This window comes from Pongo abelii, chromosome 6 (genome assembly GCF_028885655.2).
Source record: "Pongo abelii isolate AG06213 chromosome 6, NHGRI_mPonAbe1-v2.0_pri, whole genome shotgun sequence".
Taxonomy (NCBI): Eukaryota; Metazoa; Chordata; class Mammalia; order Primates; family Hominidae; genus Pongo; species Pongo abelii.
The window spans coordinates 7,601,168-7,614,078 of NC_071991.2; the positions used below are offsets into that span (position 1 = coordinate 7,601,168).

At 45.8% G+C, this 12,911-nt stretch overlaps 1 long non-coding RNA gene across 1 annotated transcript in view; it reads right to left on the reverse strand.

Moving 5' to 3' along the window:
• LOC134761745 (uncharacterized) overlaps window positions 1–12,911 on the reverse strand; it is an 89,374-nt gene that overhangs the window by 60,553 nt on the left and 15,910 nt on the right. The window lies entirely within an intron of this gene.

Below are 12,911 nucleotides of genomic sequence, written 5' to 3' on the forward strand. Positions count from 1 at the left end.
CAGATTTATTGAAGCGAAAGTACAATTCACACAGCATGAGCGGGATAGAGCAAACGGCTCAATAGCCCACATTAGGATTTTTATTAAGCTGGAAGAATTAGATAACGCCCCTAGGTGCCCGTTAGAGGCCTCCGATTGGTTACACCCTCTGAAGGATTGGCCTGTGACCAATCAGAGGCTGAAATGGAGACTTGCGCACCACCACCCCCGCCCCCGCCGTCAATCAGAGGCTGTCACCCTCCCCCCTCGCCCTCCTGCCCCCGCCGTCAATCAGCCTCTGATTGACGGGATGCACACGTGGCCTCTATGCTGCCTAATCTTGCCTAGAACTGGCTGCATCTGCTGTTCTTTTGTTTATGCCTTAAGCCTTGGTTCCCCTCAATCCCTGTTCTGCCTCACCTGGCCTCCCAAAGTGCTGGGATTACAGATAGAGCCACCCACACCTGGCCCATTGTTTTGCTTTTAGTTTATTTAAAAAGTATTTTATTCTACGACAGCACTTTGCTCCGTTGCCCAGGCCGGAGTGCAGTGGCCAGATCATACTTCACTGTAGCCTGGAACTCCTGGGCTCAAGTGATCCTCCCACCTCAGCCTCGCAAATAGCTGGGACCACAGGTGCATGCCACCATGGCTGGCTAATTTTTAAATTTTTCGTAGAGCTGGGGTCTCACTAAGTTAACCCAGGCTGGTCTCGAACTCCTGGGCTCAAGTGATCCACTGGCCTTGGGCTCTCCAAATGCTGGGATTATAGGCATAAGCCCCTGTGCCATGGCAGTGTTTTTTGTAGAAGGAACTGTAAAGACAAAAAGGAAGCGTCATTTAGAAAGAAACAAGGCTGGGCACGGTGGCTCATTCCTGTAATCCCAGCACTTTGGGAGGCTGAGGTGGGTGAATCACTTGAGGCCCGGAGTTCGAGACCAGCCCCGTCTCTACTAAAATACCAAAAACAAGCCAGGCGTGGTGACACATGCCTGTGATTCCAGCTACTTGGGAGGCTTGAGGCAGAAGAATTACTTGAACCCAGTAGGTGGAGGTTGCAGTGAGCCAAGACTGCACCACTACACTCCAGTCTGGGCAACAGAGCAAGACCCTGTCTCAACAAAAAAAAAAAAAAAAAGAAAAAAGAAAAGAAACACATTTCGGGGCAGATGTGCATTCCGTTTGGCCCATGAACATCATCTACAGGGTCCTTGTTTGAGAGACCTCAAGTGGCCATTGGATCACCCACACCTACAAAGCTTGCCCCTGCCCCCCATTCCTTCAGCGCAGGTCTGGAGGCAGATGGGGCACTGTGTGTGCCACGGGAGCAATATCAGAGGTGGCAGACTCCCCAGAGTGGCTGTTCCTGGACCTTGTCGCCTGGGATTCCCTTGCCTTTGAGTTGTGTGAGTTGTGGCATAGTTGGGATGGCTCGTTACAGTTATTTGCTATTTGCATTCACGCCTTGGCAGCATATGGTTTGACCAAACTCAAGAAGACTTTGGTTTAGATTGCCTCATCTGTCACATATTAAGATTGGAAGCAGAACCACTTCCCTTATCCAGCCTGGCAGAATAGACCACATTTAAGGAAGTGATGAGTTGGAATTTGGACTTGAGACACATCTGGGTACATATCCACTTTTGCCATTCACAGACTGCACCAATCTCCTTGCACCAGAGATAGAGACTCGCTCGTCTCTATCTCTTATTTGGAAAATGGCTAATAGTAAATTCCCGAAGTGAGAATCTCACTTGAAGAATTAAATGGGACTATGACTGTGCATCAAGTATCAGCACCTAATCACTATTTTATAAACGATTGCTACTGTTCCTTGCTATTGACTTTCCCAATTAGCTTGCTCTAGTGCATGAAATTATTCCATGAGAAATACATGTTTTGGCTGGGTGTGGTGGCTCATGCCTGTAATCCCAGCACTTTGGGAGGCCGAAGCTTGCAGATCACTTAAGGTCAGGAGTTTGAGGCCCAACATGGTGAAACACTGTCTCTACTAAAAAATAAAAATAAAAAAATAGTCCTGCGTGGTGTCAGGCGCCTGTAGTCCCAGCTACTCAGGAGGCAGAGGCAGAAGAATTGCTTGAACCCGGGAGGTGGAGGTTGCAGTGAGCTGAGATAGCGCCACTGCACTCCAGCCTGGGTGACAGAGAGACTCTGCCTCAATAAATAAATAAATACATAAATAAATAAATAAATAAATATAAATGAAGTACAAGGTGCTATATAAGTGAGTGTGATTAATATTTTATAGTATGAGTCACAGTTTCTCCCAGGATACCTCTGTGTCCCTGTACATGTTTGCCTCTCCCTTCCTCCCACATACAATTCGTTGCAGGAGGCATCGAAAGAGGGAGATGACCAAAAACAAAATGAAACATCCAGAGATCAAAGAAAAGAATATGCTTTTACGGTTTCAAAGTTAAGGATGCAAGAACGCTTAGACATCAATGCATCTGCCTCACCAAACACAGTCCTTGGGTGTGCACGCGTACGAGGCAGGAGTGGCAGTGATGACAGACACCCACATAGGTTTGGAGGTCTCAGAGGAGAGGGTGTGTGTGTCTTTCTCCCTGGGGAAGCTGGGGGAGGTGGTGAGCTTTGCAGAGTTCCCCTCTGGGTCAAGCATGGTTCAGTAACAGTAGAGTAACCACGGAACAGGATTATCTCGGTGAGAAATCCTTATTGGTTCAGGAAGAAGCTGAATGATTTACTTGTGCACAGAAGGAATTCAGAGAAAGCCAGTGCTGAGAAGCCTCAAGGTCAGGACCAGGAGGAGGTAGCAGTGGCCCCTCAAGACCACCAGAGTAGAGAGGATTGAGGATGACTCTCCGTTCACTATTCAGACTGAGAATACTCCAGTCCCGTCTTGGGCCTCGACTCTCCCCCAGCCTATGGTAAGAAGGGAGAAGAGGTTGCTTAATTACCTGACATAATTAAGATTCTGATACCCAGCACAATGGGAATTCAAATCAAGTTCCGTTATACAAATAGAAGTTAGATGTTTTGCACAAAGAATTTGCGAAGTCAAATTCCAAAGGAATGAGCTGTGGGAAAGACACATTTTGGTGCTGGAAAGGGAGCTCCATTCCAAGTAGAAAGTCACAGTTCCAGCCGGGCGCAGTGGCTCACGTCTGTAATCCCGGCAATTTAGGAGGCCAAGGTGGGCAGATCACTTGAGGTCAGGAGATTGAGACCAGGCTGGCCAACTTGGTGAAACCCCGTCTCCACTAAAAAAAAAAAAACAAAAATTAGCCGAGTGTGGTGGCAAGCACCTGTAATCCCAGCTTCTGGGGAGGCAGAGGCACTAGAATCACTTGAACCTGGGAGTTGGAATTTGCAGTGAGCAGAGATTGTGCCACTGCACTCCAGCCTGGGCTGCAAAGTGAGGCTCTGTCTACAAAAAAAGAAAAAAAGTCACAGTTGCAGGCTAGCTGGTTCTGGACATAGGTTGTCACATATGTCTGTCTCCTCCCTATCAAGGGTATATACATATATATATATGAATATATACATATATGTGTATATATATATGTGTGTGTATACATGTATATACACACACATATTATATATAGGTTTGAGACAGAGTCTTGCTCTGTTGCCCAGTTTATAGTGCAGTGGTATGATCATAGCTCACTGCTGCCTCTAACTCCTGGGCTCCAGTGATCCTCCTGCCTCTGCCTCCTATATAGCTGGGCCTACAGGCGCGGGCCTCTGTGCCCTCCTTCCTATCAAGGAAAGTGACCTTCTTGAGGCCAGGACTCTGTTGGCGTCATCTTCTGGTTCCTGTTGTCTAACACAGTGCCTGCATCACAGGACACAGTCCATGTGTGTTGAACGAATGAATGGAGGAGGTGGGGTATGGGGAGGAGGGGGCAACAGACATCAGACATGGGCTTTCATCCTTCAGAGCTCAGCTACTGCTTATCCTGTGAATGGAGCTCCGTCCACAGGCTGATCTGAAGTTCAGGTGAGTTCTCTACTCCGCTCAGCACTGAGCTCTAAGAAGCAGCTGCGGGGTAAAGGTTTGGGTGCAATGAACACCTCTAAGACAAAGGGCCTCTTCATCCTATTCTGTTGGCAGAAATATCAGACCAGTGAATGGAGTTACCAATCTTTTCTCTGTTGATTTAGAGACCAGAGACACTGTGTCAGTCAGAGGTCACCTTTACTGTGAGGGTACATCTTTCTCCAGCAGTTAAAATTGTCCTTGACTTCCATCTCCTGCTGAGATCACTTGTGAAGGAGCTTCAAAAAATCTGGTGTTTTGGTTTGTTTGACACAGGTTCTCTCTCTATCGCCCAGGCTAGAGTGCAGTGGTGCGATCTTGGCTCACTGCAACCTCTGCCTCCCAAGCTCAAGTGATCCTTCTGCCTCAGCCTCCTGAGTAGCTAAGATCACAGGTGTGCATCACCATGCCCAGTTCATTCTTTGCATCTTTGGTAGAGATAGGGTTTCTCCATGTTGGCCAGGCTGGTCCCAAACTCGTATGAAAAAGCCATCATGCAAGTAATACCAGGATTTGATAAAGTGAGGTGGCAGGTGCACAGGTATTATGTTGCTCAGTATTCTCCTTATGTTTGAGATACTTTATGATTTAAAAATAATTTAAGGGCCAGGTGCAGTGACTCACACCCATAATCTTAGCACTTTGGGAGGCTGAGGCAGGCAAATCACTTGAGCCCGGGTGTTGGAAACCAGCCTGGGCAACATAGTGAGACCCCACCTCTACAAAAAAAAGAAAAAAGAAGAAAGAAATGAAAAAAACTTAGCTGGGCATGATGGCACGCAGCTGTAATCCAAGCTACTCAGGAGGCTGAGGTGGGAGGATCACCTGAGCCTGGGGAGGTCAAGGCTGCAGTGAGCCGTGATGACTCCCCTGTATGCCAGCCTGGGCAACACAGCAAGACCCTGTCTCAAAAACAAAATAATTTAAGGTGAATAGATTTACATTCATTGTAGAGCCCCTAGGAAAACAATGTCAAAATGTATACCCCCCACCAAAAAAAACTTGACTTTTTGAAACCCGTGAAAATGTACACAAATGTCTTTCCAGTGAATAAATTAACAGGCCAGGTGGAAACCATCCTGGTGATTCCAATTTCATCTGTCTTCTTAAGTGTTTGCAAAGGAACCGCATACCTTCACATGAGCAGAAGAGACAGAAGATAGGTTTTTGCTTGCAGTAGGATTCCTGAGTGCCCATTACATAAACTTAAACTGTAGTCGTGACAGAGAATTAACTATGTACCTTGTAAACCTGTACAAATGGACAAGTATTTCCTGTCTTCACTGTTTTGCTATCCTTTGCTTATGAGCTAGAAACAACTAGTTTGTAAATACTGCTGCTAAGTCTTTACTAAGTACTACTACTTAGTAATTATCTACTCACAAAATACTAAAGCATTTACTGAGTATCAGTACTTAGCAAATGACCACATACAGAATACTAAAATATTTACTTAATAGCCATACTTAGCAAATGACTACTTTGATAATATGAAAGTATTTACTGTGTAGCAGTACTTAGCAAAAGACTGCGTACAAAATGCTAACATATTTCCTGAGTAGCAGTACTTAGCAAACAACTATTACAAAATACTAATTAATGACAGATTTTGTGCAATTATGTAGTAGCGGTAAATATTAAAAGACTTACTATTTAAAAAATACTAAAGTATTTACTAATTAGTAGTATTTACAAAAAAGTATTTTCAGACTGGAGTGTAGTGGCATGATCATGGCTCACTGTGGCCTCAACTTCCAGGATCAAGGGATCCTCCCACCTCAGCCTCCCGAGTAGCTGGGACCACAGGTGCATCCTACCACACCCAGCTAATTTTTAAGTTTTTTTTGTAGAGACACGGTCTCCCTATGCTGTCCAGACTGGTCTTTTTAACATTTTAATTTTAATTTTCTTCCTTCATTTTCTCTAGTTACCATGCTGCATTTTATTTTATTGATCACAGTTGGTGAACACACTGTGATGTGATTCCTAATATTCCAGCGGGATGTTACTCCTCAGGTCACAGGGGGTTCATACCCTGGGACAGTATTCCTCATATTAAAGGGCGGTGATACGCCTAAAGTCACAGGGTGTCTACCCCCGTGATATTATTCGTCCTATTCTAGGGGGACGTTACTCCTAATGTCACAGGGATGTACACCCTGTGATATTATTCACAGTATACCAGAGGGATATTAGTACTAATGTCACAATGCATGTACACCTTGGGATATTACTCGTAATATCCTAATGTCACAGGGGGTGTGTTCCCTGTGATATTGTTCCTAATATCCTAGATGGATATTGCTCCTAATGTCACAGAGTGTGTACACCTTGTCATATCATTCATAATATCCTAAAAGTATGTTACTCCTCATGTCACAGGGGGTGTTCACCCTGTGACATTACTCGTAATAGTGTTGTGGGACGTTACTCCTAATGTCACACGGGGTGTACACAGACTCACACAGTGATACAACCTGTAATATTCTATAGAAATGTTACTCAGAAATCACAGGGGCTGTACCTCCTGTGATATTATTCATCATATTCTAGGGGAATGTTACTACTATTGTCACATGGGGTGTACAGCCTGTGATATTACTCGTCATATCGTAGCGGGACGTTACTACCAATGTCACAATGCGTGTACACCGTGTGATGATTTGTAATATCCTAAAGAGTGTTGCTACTAAGGTCACAATGCATCTACACCCTCTGATAGTATTCAATATATCCTCGGGGGATGTCACTCCTAATGTCACATGAGGTGTACTCCCTGTGATATTATTTGTCATATCCTAGGAGGATGTTACTTTTAATGTCACTGGGGGTGTGTATCATGTGGATTCAATGCCAGTGATACTATTCCTAATATCCTAGGGGCATGTTCCTCCTAATGTCACATGGGGTGTACACCACGTGTGAACACCTGCTGTGATATTATTCGTAATATCCTAGGGGAATGTTACTCCTGATGGCACAGGCGGTGTACACCATGTGTGTACACCGCGTGTCTCATTATTCATAAAATCCTAGGGGAATGTTTCTCTCAATGTCACAAAGAGTATACAAAATGTCACAGAAGGTTTTAACCTTGTGACGTTATCTGTAATACCCTAGAAGGATGTTATTACTAATAAAATAAAATATTTTATTTTGTGCTACTAGATTGATACAAATTCCCTTGATTTAGAACATTTATAAACACTGTATAACAGCTGAGACCATGTCATCTGGAAATGAAATGAAAGTTGATAGTTCATAAGCAGAAAATATTTCCACATGCCGGTTAGGTCCTAGTGATTTCATCATTACGTTTTCTGACTTTTCTCCTTCAAGAGAGTAATTGCTTCCTCAAATCGGTGAGTCTTCTTTGAAAATTCACGTAAGCTATAACTCCTGTCCTTAGCTTAGGTGGACTTAGAGTTTTCATCAGAAAGTTCGGCCGGACGCGGTGGCTCACTCCTGTAATCCCAGCACTTTGGGAGGCCGAGGAGGGCGGATCACGGGGTCAGGAGATCAAGACCAGCCTGGCCAACATGGTGAAACCCCGCCTCTACTAAAAATACAAAAACTTCGCCCGGTATGGCGGCGCGTGCCTGTAGTCCCAGCTCCTCGGGAGGCTGAGGCGGGAGAATGGCTTGAACCTGGGAGGCAGAGGCTACGGTGAGCCGAGATCACACCACTGCACTCCAGCCTGGGCAACAGGAGAAAAACTCTGTCTGAAAAACAAAAAACAAAAAGAATCAAGTAAGTCGAAGTCACACCGATGACAGCCAATATTTGCGAACCAAGGAAGTGTCAATTCAAGAGTTAACATAGATTGTTACTTTTGCCATCTCTTCTGTGCCAAGCAAGATATAGGCTCTGGGGCATCAGAAAGAAAAGAGACTCACTTGTTCCTCTCACAATACTCAGTAATTTCTGAGATAAGGGCAAAAGAAAATGTCCCGTCTGGAATGCAGGGAAAGCAGAACTGCAGGTCAGGGGATATTTCCGTTGAATTGCATGGAGTTGAAGCTGAAAATAGTCACGAATGTACCTAAAATTCAATTTGCCTTGACTTTATGCATCCATCACAGAGAGATCACGCAGCGGGCACCCACGATCGGTTTCATCATCGCTCGCTTCCATTGGATCAACTCGAAATCAGCTCAGATGAGAGTGCTGAGTCTCAGAGGATGGACCTCTCACCCCTTGCCATACAGAGAAGTAGAAAGGATGGTATTCCAAATTCATGGCCAGACTCTGAGTCCCGGGTACTAGACTTCATGGTCTTCCAACTCTCCAAAAGTTGTGGTTTTGGTTTTGGTTTTGGTTTTGCTTTTTTGAGACGGAGTCTTTCCATTGCCCAGACTGGAGTGCAGTGGAGTGATCTCGGCTCACTGCAACCTCCGCATCCCAGGTTCAAGCTATTCTCCTGCCTCAACCTGCCGAGTAGCTGAGATGACAGGCGCCCGCCACTATGCCCGGCTCATTTTTTTCTATTTTTAGTAGAGACGGGGTTTCACCATGTTGTCCAGGCTGGTCTCCAACACCTGACCTTGTGATTCGCCCGCCTCAGCCTCCCAAAGTGCTGGGATTACAGGCGTGAGCCACCGCGCCCAGTTTCCAAAAGTTGTAAGCAGAGCTCAGAGTTCTTAACCACAGGCACACCTGAGGAGCATTTTTTGAAATGGTTTCCAGCTTCCTCAATAGGAATGGAAGCCAAACTCCGAATTGATGACTCCTTTGAGGAAGTCGAGAGCGGTAAGGAAAGCCAGGAACAGGGGCAAGAGAGAGATGTGTCCCGAATGATCCTGTGCCCATGTTTTCTGGAACCTCTGATGTCATCTCAGCTGCCCTTTCTCTACTTGACACAGTGATTGTGGCACCCACTGGCCTAGGTGTGGTCTACGAGGAACCCCCAAAGGGAAGGGCACAGTGAGCAGGGACATCGGCCTGAGGGACAAGGATTTGGGAGGGCAGGTTGGATGCAGGGAGAGGACTGGCCAAATGCCATGTGTCTGGACTTTGACTGCCTGGTTCAAATTGGACTTCACCCTTTTTGACTTCATGATCTGGTACAAGTTCTATGAAAATGCGTTGCTCCTTTTCTAGTCCGTAAAATCAGCATGAAGTGTGCACTAATAACTGGGAGACTACGCAGCTGAAATGAAACAAGCTGCATAGACCACAGAGCTCAGAGCCTGGCCTTTACGAAGGCCTCAGTAAGGGTTCATGATGCCCTGGTGTCTGTCTTCATCCTCTTTATCCTCATCATCACCTTCATCACCTTTTTGTTGTTCTTATGGATTAGTTAAGAGGGAGTCATTCCCTGCTATCATGGGTGAGGCGTCTATGAAAAGGACAAGCAGTGGGGGAGGAAGGCAAAATTTTGAAGAAGATTTCTGAGACCCCCACCACAAGCAAGAACAGAAACTCCACAGTCTGCTGAGCGGAGAGTTTGCACCTTGGTCTCCTCCCACCTGCCCACCGCACTGTCCTGTTTGTCCTGAGGATGAGGAAACAAAGCAAGGCTCCCGACCGTCCGTCCCTGAGCACTCACTGAACTGCCCTTCCCCTCTGCTGGGCCATGACCACAGAGAACAGGTCCACTGTCCTCCCTGCGTGGTGCACGATGGAGGCTCAGACTCCGTCCTCAAGGCTGGCAAGAAGACAGGGTGAGACATGGTCCTCCTGATACAGGTGACGGGTGTGGAGCCCACAGGACTGGAACCTCACACTGCAGGGCTGGAGGCACAGACTGAGTATTGACTATTCTATGGCCTGGGGGGCTCAAGGCACAGAGCTCCTCATTAGCCACAGTCGCCCAAGTTCCCCAATCTCTACAGATTTCCTCATAAGAATGCAGGAAGAAGAGAAAAGTGAGTGTCCACAGAAGCTTTGGGGCTCTTCCTGTCATCGGGAGGGAGCTTGTGTGTATTATTTGTGAGGAAAAGCAAGAGAGATCAGATTGTTAATATGTCTGTATAGAAAGAATTAGACATAAGAGACTCCATTTTGTTCTGTATTAAGAAAAATTCTTCCGCCTTGAGATGCTGTTAATCTGTGACCTTACCCCCAACCCCGTGCTCTCTAAAACATGTGCTGTGTCAAACTCAAGGTTAAATGGATTAAGGGTTGTGCAAGGTGTGCTTTGTTAAACAAATGCTTGAAGGCAGCATGCTCCTTAAGAGTCATCACTACTCCCTAATCTCAAGTACCCAGGGACACAAAAACTGCGGAAGGCCGCAGGGACCTCTGCCTAGGAAAGCCAGGTATTGTCCAAGGTTTCTCCTCATGTGATAGTCTGAAATATGGCCTCGTGGGAAGGGAAAGACCTGACCGTCCCCCAGCCCGACACCCGTAAAGGGTCTGTGCTGAGGAGGATTAGTATAAGAGGAAGGCATACCTCTTGCCGTTGAGACAAGACAAAGGCATCTGTCTCCTGCCTGTCCCTGGGCAATGGAAGGTCTCGGTATGAAACCCAATTGTATGTTCCATCTACTGAGATAGGGAAAAACTGCCTTAGGGCTGGAGGTGAGACATGTGGGCGGCAGTACTGCTTAACAAAGCATTGAAATGTTTATGTCTATGCATTTCTAAAGCACAGCACTTGATTCTTTACCTTGTCTATGATGCAAAGGCCTTTGTTCACGTGTTTGTCTGCTGACCCTCTCCCCACTATTATCTTGTGACCATGACACATCCCCCTCTCTAAAAAACACCGATAAGTAATCAATAAATACTAAGGGAACTCAGAAGCCAGTGGGATCCTCCATCTGCTGAATGCTGGTCCCCTGGGTCCCCTTATTTCTTTCTCTTCACTTTGTGTCTTTTCCTTTTCCAAGTCTCTCGTTCCACCCAACGAGAAACACCCACAGCTGTGAAGGGGCGACCCACCCCCTTCATTATTCGCCTCTTTCTTTGCTTTTTAAAGATCCAACTGCTTTCATTTTCATCTTTTATTATGGGAAAATATACCACATATCAATACTAAAAGTTATAAATATATATGATTTCATCTAGAATGGCCACTATAAACACGACAATTTCCACTACTTTTCAGTTGGCAGTTGAATGACATTAAGTACGTTCACATTGTTTAGCAACCATCACCGCCATCATCTCCAGAACAGTTTTATCTTTCAAAATGGAAATTGCACCATTCACCAAATTCTCCACTCCTCTCTCTCACTCACCCCGGGGGCCACCATTCTAATTTGCAACTCTGTGAGTTTAACTACTCTAGACACTTGATAGAAGTGGAATCATGCCGTGGTGAATGTATTTTTTTTCTTTTGGAGACAGAGTACTTCTCTGTCACCCAGGCTGGAGTGCAGCGGCGTGATCTCGGCTCACTGCAACCTCCATATCATGGGTCTGAGCGATTCTTGTGTCCCAGTCTCCGGAGTACCTGGGATTAAAGGCGTGCGCCACCACGCCCAGCTAATTTTTGTATTTTTAATAGAGAGGAGCTTTCACCATATTGGCCAGGCTGCTCTCGAACTCCTGACCTTAAGGGATCCGCCCGCCTCAGCCTCCCAAAGTGCTGGGGTTACAGGTGCGAGCCACTGAGCCTGGTCGTGTTTATCCTTTTGGGATTTATTTATTTCACTGACGATAATGTCTTCAAGGTTCATCCATGTTGCCTCCTGTGTCAGAAGTGTCTGTCTGGTTTTGTTTTTGTTTTTGTTTTTTGGTTTTGTTTCATTTTGTTTTGTGTTGTGTTTACATGGAGTCTCACTCTGTGGCACAGACTGGAGTGCAGTGGCACAATCTGGGCTCACTGCAGCCTCCACCTCCTGGGTTCAAGCGATTCTTGTGCCTCAGCCTCCCGAGTAGCTGGGACTATAGGCGCACGCCACCACCCTCGGCTAATTTTTTGCATTTTCAGTAGAGACAGGGTTTCACCAAGTTGGCCAGGCTGGCCTTGAACTCCTGACCTCAGGTGATCCGCCCACCTCGGTCTTCCAAGATGCTGGGATTACAGGCTTGAGCCACCGCACCGGCCAGAAGTGCCTGCCTTTTGAAGGCTGAATAGTCTTCCACTGTATGAAGGCACTGCAGTGTGCTTTCTCATTCATCTGTCCATGAACCCTTGGGTTGCTTCCACATTTTCGCTGTTGTGAATAATGCTACTCTGAATATGGGTTCACAAATCTCTCTTCCACTAATGCCTTCTCATTCTTTTTCGTAGGTACCCACAAATGCAACTGCGGGAACATCTGATCATTCTATTTCTAGTTTTTCCGGTACACGCCATAGTATTTTCCCTTTTCCTTCACGGTTTTACATTCCCTTCAATCATATTCGAGCATTCCTACTTCCCTCTAGTCTCACCAATGCTTGTTTGTTTATCATATCCATCCTAACGTGTGGTATCACATTATTGGTTTGATTTGCGTTTCCCTATGATGAGTGATTTTGACCATCATTTTAGATGCTTATTGGCCATTGCTATATCTTCTTTAGGGGCGCGTCTACTCGAGTCTTCTGAGCATTGTGAATGGGATTCTTTGGGTTTCTTGTTGTTTTGTTCTAGCTGTTCTTGATATATGACGGATATCAGCCTCTTTTCAGATAGATGATTTGCAAATATGTTTCCTCATCCATGGGTTATCTTTTCACACAGTTCACAGTGTTTTTTGCTGCACAAAAGTGTCTGTCATTTAGATGTAATCCAAGGAATCTAATTTTCTTTTGTTGCCTATGCTTTTGGTGTCATATCCCAGAAAGCATTGCCCAATCTGTCATGAAAGTGTGGCCAATGTTTTCTTTTAGGCCTATGATACCTTTAGCACTTGGGGTTAGCTCTTCGGTCCAGTTGGTGTTAATTTTTGCACCCGGTGTGCCATAGGGTCCACCTTCATTCCTCTGCATGTGGAAATCAATGTCCTCCGACACCGTTTCTTGAGAAGGCTGC